Below are 14021 nucleotides of genomic sequence, written 5' to 3' on the forward strand. Positions count from 1 at the left end.
TAGGCTAGAGCTTTCCAATTTCAGGTAATAAATCCCTCTTTAAGGTTGTTCCTTGCTGTAATATACTGGTGGTTGATGTGAGATGTGAAATCATTTTCCAAGGCAAAGCTACTGTGCAGGTTATAGGTTACTTTAGTTGTGAATATTTCTGATAGCTAGGATTGCCAGGATCTGTAGTGATAGAGTTTTCTGGGACTCATTCTTTCATAGTTATACTTGCAGAGGGAAATTTCCCTTCCCCCATCTGTGGAGCAGGGGTGCTGGGATAATTTTTTTTTTCTTACTAGGCTGCTGTCTCAGGTCTCTGAATTTAACAAAGTTTACGTTTTTATCCTATTGATTTCCACTGTTGACTCACACTCACCTCAAAATGCAGCTAGACACTTGTTGTTTTGGTTCTTCTATGCAGAGAAGCAGGTGAGTTCTGGATGTATTCAGCCATCTTGCTGTCCCTTTCTATAATTGTTTTTTCCTAGATATCAGATCATGTTTTTCAGGGTTATCATTAAATTATCAGATAACACATGTATAAGCTAGAACTAAACATAGTGAATTCACTCTGAAATATAAAGGCAGTATTAAATAACTGAAACCAAACCTAGGCGCTTTTGCAAATGTGACAGAACCTATTTCATACAGAAGTATGACCAGAAGTAGATACAGATATAATAATAAAATAAAAACACAATCAAAAGAAAAATCTGAACATAGTCTTGGATATTGTCCCAATCTGTGTCCAAACCCAGCATCAACAGAAGGCTGCAAAAGCTAACAGGTTGACAATCCATAGGAAACCAGAATGTACTATTCAGTTTAGATTAAATCCTTTTTCTTGCGTAGGAATATTGTCTTTCTTTTATAGTCTACAAATCTACCAGTAGGCATACTGTCTTAGATTTTTTTCTTCCTCCTTAGCTGTATGATATTATTAGTAATATTATATAAAATTATGTGACCCTTGTTTTTTCCTGATATACATGAAATTCTAAAGTCTTTTCATCAAATATTCACTGTGTTCTTGGTGGATATTTTTCTAGGTAAAATCATTTAGGTACTAGGGAGTTTAAAGGAAAGAGGGAAAGAGAGCCTTCTCTCTAAGGGGGTAATATAAAAAATTATTATTCAATTTAGATGAATATCATTTATTATTCTCTTTAAGAAAAGTGTCTTAGAGGTATAGAATAAGCACATTTTTAATGCTTGTTATTCATTAATTTGTGTTCACAGTTTACATTTATTCTCATATTTTCAGTAACCCATCCTCCACAAAAAAAAGAAAAAATTTTTTTCCTGTGTAAGTAACATACACAGAATTTTTTTTTTCTGAGTTAACAATCTAATTAGATGTGTTTTGCATTGATAAGATTTACATTTTCTTAAGTGGAAAAGCAGGCATTTCAATACCAAATGCAACAAGTTGATATTTAGATTTTTCCTTTTGATATTTTAATTCCCTTGATGTTAATGTAGGTCTATGTAGCTTTTTTTCCTAATAAACTATTTAATCTATACTGTAGCTAATTATAAAATGGGTAATTATCTTACCTTTGTTTTTTAAAGAAATTAAACGTGGAAACCTTGTTTAGAAATCCTCCATGGCATTAACTCATTTAAGTCCCGAGTTTTCAATTCTGTATATATTCCAACAAAATTGACACAGGTATATTAAAATAGGTTGGGAATAATTATTTAAAAATTATATATATTTCATTAATTAATATTATAATATTATTATCATATTATAATATATTACCATTATATAATTGTATTATAGATTATATTCTATACATTTTTATAGGTTTTCATATCTGTGATGGTGGGACAAAATGAGTTAAAAGGATCTAAGTAAAACAGGTGAATTTTTCAATTGTGGCCCTTGGCCACAACTTCAGTATATTCTTCAAGGCAACCATTACACATTTGTATTCTACTACTAGGTTTCAGGACTTTCAATTCAAAGTATGAGAGAAATTAATTATGTAGCTAAGGAGTGTTGTAACTTGGAGGAATCTCAGTAGTTACTTGTTTTAACCATTTTATTTTATGATGAAAACCAGAAATAAACCATTTGTTTTAATATATTCTAAAAGACTGGAACACTGGATTTTTTCACTTATAAGGATTTAGTAATGGGTTTCATACAGGAGTATATAGTCCTTTACTTCTGTGGATCACCACAGAATTCTATGAGTTAACAGAAGTTCCATGTGTGAAGAAGAAAAGTTTTCATCTCACAGTATTCATAGGAGTTTTCTACCAAAATAAAAGAGTAAAGCCCTTAAATACTGAAGTATGTGTTACAGATTGTTTAGTTAGCTTTTTCATGTATGTGGCCAAAAGTCTTGATTATTTTTAGAGGAGGAAAAACATTGCAGTTTTAGAGGTCTCAGTCCTTAGATGGCTTTTTCCAAAGCTCTGGGCCCCAAATGAGGCAAAACATCAGGTCAAAAAGGCATTGAAGAGGAAAGCATCTCAGGAAATGGCAACAGGAAGCAGAGAGAGGGAGAGAGAGAGAGCTCCAGTCATCAGGGATAAAATATAAACCCCAAGGAGATCCACCAGGTACCTACTTCTTACAGCACACACTACCTGTGTAGAGTTACCACTCATTTAATTCATGTCAGTGGATAGATGTACTGAATAGGTTAAGTTTCTTAAAACCCAATCATTTCACCTCTAAACTTTCTTACATTTTCTCACAAGAGTTTTTGGGAATACCTAATATCTAAACATAACACAGATGATGCCAAGCAAATATGAATATATTAACATCCTGCAGTTTTTGGATTTCACATATAATATTTCTCTGAAATAACAGTATGATTTTCAAGTGTAGAAATTATTGTCCTAAAAATATTTGGAGTGCATTTGGAAAATATTTGGTAGTTTTAATTCAAATAAATAATAAGATTTTAATTAATCACATGTCCTTTTAGAAATTTCAGAACATTAATTTGAGAATGAAATTTTAAACAGTCTTCAGAACACGAAATGTACATTTATACTATCACATTCTAAATATTTATCCAACCTAAATGTCTCTAATTCTCTGACGTTCAAACCTACCAATAACATAAATATTTATTTTAAGCATCTATGAATTAGAAGTTTCACTCTTCTGGAGTTACTTCATCCTTTGAGGGGTAATATAATTTTGTCCTTCATCCAGTATATAACTGATTAAATACCCTAAAATTTGCCTTGGAAGTGTTTGGTTGTCCTACTTGTTTTATCTTCAGTTCATTACATTAATTCCTTATCCTAGTTTTGCTTCAGGTTATCTTATTATGACTTGCAAATAATCTTTCTGTTTCACTTTGCTCAATCTGACATCTTATCATTCCCTTTTTTACTAGTACCAAATGATAACTATGGTTACCTAAATTTACCTGGAGACTTATACACATGGAGAGAAGTAATAGGGAGAGATTCAAATATAAAAGAGGAAATATCTTCAAACTTGATGCTAAACATCAAAACTTAACAAGCCTTTTAGCCCTACCTAAATAAAGTTACTTCCTAAATAAAATACAATTTATCACAGTCATTAATTTTGCTTAAAGGTAGAAAGTTATAAGTCAATTTTCAGGATAATTTCTTTCCAAAGCATATGTAGAAGTTAGAATGTCACATTTTTCAAGAGGAAAATAGTTACATACCTACAACAAAGAAAAGGAAAACTGGGTATGGTTGTGCATGCCTGTAATCCCAGTGGCTTGGGAGGCTGAGGCAGGAGGATTTCAAGTTCAAAGCCATCCTCTGCAAAAGTGAGGCGCTAAGCAACTCAGTGAGACCCTGTCTCTAGATAAAATGCAAAATAGGGCTGGGGATATGGTTCAGTGGTCCAGTGTCCCTGAGTTCAATCTGTGGTACCCCCCAAAATGAAGAGATACACCCATCTTCTTCTGAAAGTGACATAAAATTAAGTAAAGCCCACAAATTATGATGAAATTAGAAACAATGACATCTCTCTTAGATGATTTAATACTGCCTTATTTATTTATGTGCATTTAGAAAGAAAGTGATGATTCTGAACTCATAGTAGAGAAATCCAAAATAAAAACTTAATAACATATTTTTGACCCTATGTGTTAGAGTCTGTAAACAAGTCTGGATTGCACCTGGCAAAATGCCAGAGGGAGTGGTTTGTGAAGTAATGCCAGCAAGCCATTAAGTGTGGAGATTCTTTATTGGTTGACTGCTGTATCTATTTTATGTTAATTAAGATAAGCTGTGTAGAATGTATAAATACCTCTGTTGTCCTACAATAAACGGCTCCTACTTCTGCCGTATGGATCTACACAAGTTGTTCTTCACCCCCTGGTTAGTTTGCTGCAGCCAGACTGCAGCACTAGGTTTAAATAGATGAGAGTAGAGAGTACAACCTTGAAAACAGCTTTGGCAGGGGTCCTTTGACAACAAGAAAAATCAAAGAGAAAACGAAGGCAGAGGATTAAATCAAGTTGCTTTATTTTTTATCCCATCATGAACTTAGTAAACAACTTGAAGTTTCAAAGATTTTATATTTTTTTGTTATTTTTAAATTTTAATTTTATTATTTTTAAAAGACTGGTTGTCATTGTTCGTGTCTATATAAAATAGGTGGTGTGATTGAATGGTATTCCCTTTAATATTCTAATTTTGATACAGTGAGTTTTTACTAAGGATTAACTCTGTGACTGAGAAACTTATTGGGGCCATTATAGAGCCCTATAAACATTTGATGAGCTGTCAGGTAGAATCAGTGAGTAAATTAATTATGTGTTGCTTAGAGGACAAAACCCAGATCAATGTGTTAAGTTAGAGAGAAGCTGGATAGATTTCAGAAAGATAGTACAATATAGATTGGGCTCTGTAATAAGGAATTGAACTTATTCCCCAGAAAATGTTTAAATAAACAGTTATGATCAATTAACGTAAATGTTGTTAAGGTACTTGTGAAGGTATAACTTACTTTATTCGTTATTTTATTATTTTTGCAGTGCAGGGAATTGAATCCAGGGCCTTGCATCTGCTAGGCAAGCACTCTACCACTGAGGTAAACCTCAGTCCTTTAAGTCTATTTTTGACCCCTAAGCATTTCATAAGCAGAATGTAAAAAACAGTGTGAGTTTTACAATTTCACCTTTAAAATATAATGCTGAAGTTTAATCATTAGTATTGTATATTTGGTGCAACTTTATTACAATGTGCAATTATCTTGTTAATTTGATCTTTATTTTGATTCTTTAATCCTCTTAATGTCATAAAAAATTAAGAATTGGCCACTCATTACATCAGATATCACACTAAGGTTGGGATCATTAGCAATTATGATCATTACACATATGCTATTCATGAGTTTACTCAGGAGAAGGGCTTCAGAAAAATATCTGCTTGAATCATAGGTTCACCATACAGTAGCTGTGTACCTGAGATAATTTTTAAATCTTCTTGTACTTGGGATTTCTCATCTATAAATTGTAAGAAAACATGTAACTTAGCTGTTTGTAACAGTGAAAAGATATAATTTTCAAGTCAATTATCATGGGATCAGGCACATAATGAGCATCCAAAAATGGTGGTAATAACATTTGATAATAGGTATAACTATCACCAATAAATATATGTATTGTTGCTTAAGAATAAGAACAGGATTTTTATCTTTGTTTTCAGTTTTTTTCATGATTCTATATACAAAAGAAAATGTGAAATTCATGTTGAAAATGAGCATATATATACATGGATGCATGAGAAAGAAAAATGGAATAACTGGAAAATCCCACAATACCAAAACATGCCTTGATTAATAATATACCCTTCATCGAGTATCTTACTAAATCAAGAAGAAAATATTTCATATGGCTTCTCTTATGCATATATTCAGAGAAGTGTTATTAAATTTGCTTTTTGTGAAAAAATAAAATAATAGCAGTGGAATAATAATGGTCCTTGATGAAATAATAATAGTGTAAATAATCACAGTGAAAATATTACTTGTCCTTGATGTATATAAAAAAATTACCATCTTTCCAGTCAGTCAGGGATTACCCTCCAAACAATGTGAAAGATATTAAGAGGCAAAGCAAAAAGAAGAGCCTGTTATTTTCAGAGATTTTCAGTCTTCCTGGTGGCATTCTACCAGAATATATTCCTGAGTGCCAAGAATCATAGCTTTGAGCTTTGGCTACTCCAATCACTGATGACAACACATTGGATAGAAGACCAGGTAGCCTGGAGTTCTCACATGAAGCATACTGGGGGAAGTTATCATAATGGACAGATATGATGGTTGATATGAGACAAGCATAGTTTTTGTCTAAAATATCACTTCAGCCAAATACAATTTCTGTCGCAATGACCTTGAATATCCTTGACAATGGGCTTCTTAGTTGGACTAATTTGTTCCCTGACACCCATATACCATACTTATTCCTCTTGCCCAGGAGTAAAAATTATATGAAGCTGGCATGATGGTACATGTCTGTAATCCCAGTTAATTGGAAAGCTAAAGCAGGAGGATTGAAAGCTCAAGCACAGCCTGGGTAATACATGGAGATCCTGCTTCAAAAATATTAAAAAAAAAAATTATTAAAAAAAATGCCTGGATATGTGAGGATGTAGCCCAGTGGTAGAACACTTATATAGTGTATACAAGACCCTCAGTTCAATCAGCATTACTGAAAATTAATTAATAAATTGACAATTAGTTAATTAATTGCTTATAAAAGATGAATTTTATAAGCAAATTCTTTTAGGAAATTCACACACAATTTATGTATTTCTTGTTTGACATTTGTTCATTTAAAAATACTTTATTTGTGAACAGAAAAACACATATAATTTAAAATGTAGCTTTTGGAAATTTATAAATTTAGGTTGACATAATTGGAAAATCATAGCTCAAAATAGGGATGATATAAATACATACTGCCATAAATAGTAGTAAATAAATTACAATAAAATACTTATAATTTAAAGTAAAGTTATTATTATTTATTTAAAAATAATCATAACACATAAAAATGTTAATAATGCACTGATATCAAATGGATTTTTCTTGAATTTACAAGGTTTTCGCTATTAACATGTTGTTATTGTTTGGATATGAGGTGTCCCACAAAGTCCATGGATTGGGAAAGCTATAACTTCATCCGTTCATCATATGAATGATATATATATATCATTCATATACATATATTATGTATATATATCATTCATATATAACTATAGGGGAAGGGGGTATGAATGGAAGAACTGGGTCTTTGGGAGCTTGCCTTGGAATGGTGCATCTTCCTATTGCCCTTTACCTCTCTCTCTGCTTTCTGATCCCAACATGAGCTGGGCAGTATTCCTCTGCTAGGCCCTTTCCCCATTCTGTGTTGTTTACCCTTGGCCTATAGCAATGAAGTCGTCATCCTTCTATAGTCTGAGAGCTCTGATATCAAGAACCCCAAATAAACTTTTCCTCCCCTGAGTTGTTCTTGTCAGGTATTTTGGTTCACAGCAATGCAAAAGCTGACTAAAAGACATGCCTACAAAATGAAAGTAGCTTAGTGAAATTTTTAAATGCTTTATTAGTTTTTGTATGAAAATTGATGCACATAAAAGACCCCCAAATTAAGGACTCAAATATATGTGTGGATTATTTCTTGTTCATGTAATAGAACTGTGCTGATAATCTGCTACCTTACATGTGTGTCCTCCATTTTTTCCCTGGATGTTAATTGTTTCTATAAGCTGGAAGTGGACATGAGGATAAAATTAGAAGTGGAGATGAATGTTTTCATACTCCAGGTCTCAAAGGGACAAACATTACTTCTTTTAACAATTGATGGGGAAAATTAGTCAGATGGACACTTCTCCCTAAAAAAGATTCAACATTTATGTTCAAGATAAACAAAACATAATTATTGTCTTGAAATAATTTAACAGACTCTACCAAACATTGCATAAGAATCAGTTTCTTAAAAGCACAACTAAAATCCTCAGTAAGCTATTGTTCTACCATACTAATGAACTTGTAAAATCTAGATAAAAGCATTTTCACAGTTAAGATGCTTTCAAGTGGTTTTTAAGTATAGGTAAGCAAAACCTGGGTATGGACATCATTCAATCAAGAAAACTTGGTGGTATTTTTAATGAATTTTTGTTCTTCAGAGAACTCACACAAGATGGAATTCTATAAGTCAGTTCAGTTTTTATTTGCTTTTTAAATTTGCATGTAATAGGACCTTCAAAGAATTGTAAATGAGATAGCCCTGAATATGTGGAAATGATGAATCAAATACAGGACTTTTAACACACATACAGAAATGATAAAAAATATTTTCAAATGACAGCATGACAAATGACAGCAGATCAACATCGGGTTATTGTTTTTGGTCTGCTAGCTCTATAGGCATGCCATACAGTGGCTTCAGAACAGACATGTGCCTATTTGAACATTTTCAAGTAGCTCACAATAACTTTCTTAGGAGATCCAGGCTCTATTTCAGCTCCTGATGAATTTTTTTAATATATATTATATATAATATAAAATATAATATATTTTATATTTATTATTGTTATATATCAATAATCAGTTTACAGTGTTGATTTGTAAGTTTTTATAAGTACTTTCTTCACAGTTTCTTTTGCCTTTTTTCTGTCATTATTTTTTCATATTTGCTGTCATTTTAACTTTATGTCAATCAGTTTATTAGCAGCGTGGGCACAGAAGTCTGGCTCTGGAAATTAGGGCAGCTAAGCCCATATTTAATATGGTTCATTTTTATGAGCCTTGTTCCCTCTTAAATCATCAAACTCATTTGTTAAAATATTACCTTAAGGAAATTACAATCAAATTATGAATTTTGATATCTAAAACACTGTCAGGGTTTTTAGCCCCCTCCCCTTTCTTCCTGACCTGCAGGAAAGATGGGGAAAGCACTTGGCCACAGGCACCTAGCCCTCCCTCCTGGAGGAAAATTAGACATGTCAGGGAGACCAGTCAAAGCAGGATCTCAGTTTATTGAGAAAACACACACAGCTAATATAATGTACAGGAGCCAATCAGGGTAAAGGTCAGCAGGGTGGGAAGAGTTCACTGTGTACACCCATCCTACAGGCCTTAATGGGAGACATGAGCTGTCCAGGAGTGTGGAAGGGTTCTGAGCCTATCCTAGAGGTCATCTGATTTTTTGTCACCACCCACAGCACCGCCTCCTGGCTGATTGCCAGGCGCCATCTTAGCTACACATGGCCCCAGGATGGGAAGCGGGTAGGTTTCCTCTTTTCTGATGCAACATGCCCCACATGTTACATCATGCCCTACAAAACATGAAGCTTATACATTCATTAAAATTTTTTAAATTTACTTTTGTTCCTTTTAACATTTTATGTAAACTCTTTCTGGGTATCATTTTTTCAAACCTCAATGCTAGATATTTGTAACCTTCTTACACTGATTGTACAGAAATAATTTTTATTTAAGTTCTTATATTTTATTTGAAAATCCATGAGCACTGAAAAATACAAATTTATTCACATTATAATCTTTTGCTTTCATCACCTGAAAACTTTATTTTCAGATATTTGTTTATCGAGCTTGATGCATTTTTAAAAAACTTATTCTCTCAAGGAAGCATGATGTTTTTAAGATACTACAATTTTGAAAAGCCATCAGTGCTTCTATTTTTATTCTTTCTTGTATCTCTTCTATCCTCAATTAGAAGTGATTTATTTCATTAAAGTTATGACAAAAATCATCAAGCGAATAATGGCCTTGTGGTTACAAAACATTTCTATATATTCTTACTGCATACACATTAGAACCTATTACTTAAAATATTATAAAGTATATTTTATAAATATCTGATCATAACAGCAGTAACATTATTGATGAAACTATTCAAATAAGGTCCCTATTCCATTCTTTAAAGAGTAACACTTACCAAATTTAGGCAGATGTTTCCAGAATAATATTTGTGATAATGTTTTAGAAATGAAGTACTATAGTTTTCAATGACTTATCAAAACTGTATTTTTCCCCAATATAACTTCTTGTTTATTACTCATAACATTCAGGAATTTTTAGGAGCTTGGGATGAGGTAAGTAGCTCTTGATCATGCTTGCGTTATGTAGAGGGAATAGGCCAAGTGATCTTAATCTCTAAAAGTATGATAGAGCATAATTTTGGAAATTCTATATTATTTTTCACCATGTTCATCTTTAAACTTCCTAAAGTCCTCTTTCTGATTCTAATTTTCAGTTTTCAGTTTCGAGACATAAATTGTATAACTATAGATCATAAAAATGTTCTTCCCTCCTTGCTACCTACTAAAGTAATTTAATAGTTTGTATTATAGAGAAGAACAGGATTTGACTAGATCTAGCAACTTCTTCCAAATGTCTAATATTCTTTCCACTTTTTGCACTGTAGAACAGATTGGAACAATTTCAATTGCTCTTAACCTGTCAATAGTCATAAGCAGTCATTTGTACTTATTTATTGTTGTGTAGAGTTTCTAGCTTTAATGTCAGAAACCTGCTCTTCCGATAGTATATTTGACTTCCTTCAACAACAATTTATTTATTGTTGGAGGAATTCAGGTTGTATAACTGTAGATATTTCTTTCAAAAAGCTAAGAATTTATCACTCAGCACTCTTAAGCATTCAAGCTGAGAAGCTCCAAAGGGATTTTTCTCTTACAATATCTTACGTGTAACCAAAGGCTTTTTATTTTCAGTAATTATACAGCTGTCTCATGATTCTGTCATGCTTGTCATGTTTGTCTTGCTTTCTTGAGTAATCTCGGTGACATGAATTATAATATTCAACCACACAAAACTGTTAAATAGCCAGTCTTCATGCAGAGGGGAAAATTCTCATATAAATATTCCACGTTCTCTTAAGCATTCATCTGAAGTGCATACTATTTTAACTGCTAAGTTTTGAATCATTTGTTACTATTTTTATTTACACAGTTCAGTAACTATCATCACATAAAAAATCAAAGTACCACAACATATTCCTACACTCAAGAAAACAACTGCAATAGTTTTTTTTCCCTTTCTTTTATAAGTGTTATGGTTCTTATAAAGCATTTCCCTTTCTCCCACTTGAGCACTGAATATATCAACTTTGAAAAAAATTAATCAATTTGATATCCCACATAGCTGAGACTTAAAAACTTACATAATAAACTTTCTTTTGTCTATCCAGTTATAATTAACAGAAAAAAAGTAAAAAGTATTTAAAAAGGGTCAATGACTTGAGAAACAAATTTGTGTTGGAAAATAGCTTTTCTCCTTATCTTTACTCCTTCATCAATTTTCAGTGTCTAGGCCAGGTATATGAAAGAGATGTAATTATCATATATCACTATCTCAGCATCTCTGTGCACTTTATATGGCCCATAATCCATTCGCCTATGTTTAACTTATATATTAAGTGAGAAACTATTAATATATCATACATTTTTTAATTAAGACACCCCCTTTAGGACATAAAATCTTCAAAGTATGATTTAGGAAAGTTATTTAATCATTCTTTTATGTGATCATAATTGAATTAAATCACCTACTATTTAAAGGATCTGATCAGATTAAATGGGTCGATCAATGTGAAGGGATTTATTACAGCTTGCATCACAACAAACAAGGCATTTGGGGTATTATCACAATCATACAATTGCAGAAGAAATGCACCTTTATTTGAAAATTCATTGTCCATTGGGTTGGATAGCACAAATTTAAATTCCATCAATTCAGGGTTCTTTGTTCCTTTCTTTGGAGTTGACTGAGAACTATCATTACATCTTGTGACAGATGATGTGGCTAACCGTATCATCCTAGGGATCACCATTTATTCAAGCTGGAATCCAAAAGGAGTCTTCTTCATCCCTCTGTCTTAGCTGATAAAAATTTTTCCAGGACATTCGTCTTTTTCAACCATACTTCTTCAGGTCATCTTAAGTCAGTCACAACCATGTTCCCAACCATGAATAAGAAATATTATGCACTTTATGGAGTACAATAAGCGTTATCTGCCTTAACACAAGAAGCAATATATTATTTGTTACCAGGAAAGATAGGCGCAAAGACATTCTTTATATATATATATATATATATATATATATATATATATATATATATATAATTTTTTTTTAACTCTATTTTGAAACAGTCCTCTTTTCCCCCTGCTTTTTGAATCTGAAACCTTTCATGAGTTTCTTTATTTACCTTTCTATTCTTCTCAAATTTGTCTCAGATGTAAAAGGTACAGGGCAAATTTTCAACTACTATACATACTAGAAATACATATTCTCCAGCATATTGGTCCATTATATTATTACATTATGTAAAATTATTTCTTTTGGGGGGGGGCATACTAAGGATTGAACTCAGGGGCACTTTACCACTGAATTACATCCCCATCCCTATTTTGTATTTTATTTAGAGACAGGGTCTCACTGAGTTGTTTAGTGCCTCACTGTTGCTGAGACTGGCTTTGAACTTGTGATCCTCTTGCTGCAGCCTTCCAAACTGCTAGTATTAGAGGTATGTACCACTACACCCAGCTATGTAAAATACTTTCTAGATAAAGAGTGAGTCCCATGAAATTTAGTCATATTACTCCCAATATGGCCAAAATGACTTTTCAATAGTTAGAGTTTTTAAAAAATCATCCTTTAATTAATTTCAAGGAAAACTATTTAATAATTACACCTTAATTTTTTCCTGCCTGTAACTTCATTCAGTAAGATAAAGTAACGAAAGCTGTTTCTTTAAGCAAATGAGTGAGATATGGAATGACACAAATGGCTTTATATTTGATGTAATCATTATAAGGAAGATTGGCCAAAGTTCAACTGGAGGAAACACCTTTGCAAAAGATTTGATCCTGATATATTCTTTGTTTGTAATTTTTTAAACAAGAAAAAGAAGACCAGGGCCTATTATAACAGGTACAACTTTTATCTACTTTCACACCTGTCACCAGACACAGTAGAAAGCTTCAACCCATGGGTACAGTTCCCTGAAAATAAGATTGGGATTGAGTTACATGGATATGCCAATAAGTAAGCACCTATCTAATAAGAATTTGACAGAATAAACACTTGAGATAAATTGCTTTCCCTAGCCAAATTCCTCTAAGCAAGTGAAGGGGAAATTAGAACAAGTCAAAATATTGAGACTGAGGTAAGGACATTTTAGAAATGAAAGACTCAAACCATGGGTATTAGCATTCTCATTACATGTTTAAAATACTGACAATATTAAATAAAGCTGAATAAAATGAGAATGGAAATGGGAGTTGAGTAGCAAATGAAGAAAGGTGATTCTTAGGAAGTGATGCATGAACATATATTAATTACAAATCTGAAAGGTAAGGTCATTTTACCTAGCTTTAAGGTTAAACTTTAAAAAGTCAATTTGTGCATACCTCCCTTTGTTCAATTTGTTACAAATAGAACAAGGAAATGTGTACCTTCTTTGTTTCTTTTCTTTGAATACAATTATCATTAATTCATGCAAATATATATTGAAGAATTACATGCTAGTCTCTGTCCTCAGGACCAATTATGCTTACACATGAATTCTGCATTCAGCTAGGATGGAAATCAATATGTGACAGATAAACCATTTTTAACACAAGTAACATGAGTAGAGAGTTATCAATCAGTTGTAGCAACATATTTTAGAGATTAGTAATTTTGCCCAATGAAACCCCATAATGATGTCATCAAGAAACAGGTGAGATTTGAGGTTAAAATCTCACTAGAGGTGTGAGGTAATTATCCAAAAATAATGAACAGGGAATTCAGGTGGGGAACAACTCAGGTAAAAGGATTCATTATGGAAAACAAAAGTGCTATATCTGCCAAATGACAATAGTTCAATGTGAAAAATAAATCATTTTTTTTCAATGTGATTTTTTTAAGAATTGTGAAACTAACAAATAAGAGAGGGCACAATTAAAAATTTCACTGGAAAGGAAATCCTGACAATGAGATGGGTTATTGGATATCACACCTGGTGTACAAAATAAAGGTAT

General features: G+C 32.4%; 1 protein-coding gene across 2 annotated transcripts in view; it reads left to right on the forward strand.

The window, feature by feature from the left end:
- The window catches only part of Brinp3 (BMP/retinoic acid inducible neural specific 3), a 348321-nt gene that overhangs the window by 114493 nt on the left and 219807 nt on the right, over nucleotides 1-14021 (forward strand). The gene's annotated exons all lie outside the window — the stretch shown is intronic.

This window comes from Callospermophilus lateralis, chromosome 13 (genome assembly GCF_048772815.1).
Source record: "Callospermophilus lateralis isolate mCalLat2 chromosome 13, mCalLat2.hap1, whole genome shotgun sequence".
Classification (NCBI taxonomy): domain Eukaryota; kingdom Metazoa; phylum Chordata; class Mammalia; order Rodentia; family Sciuridae; genus Callospermophilus; species Callospermophilus lateralis.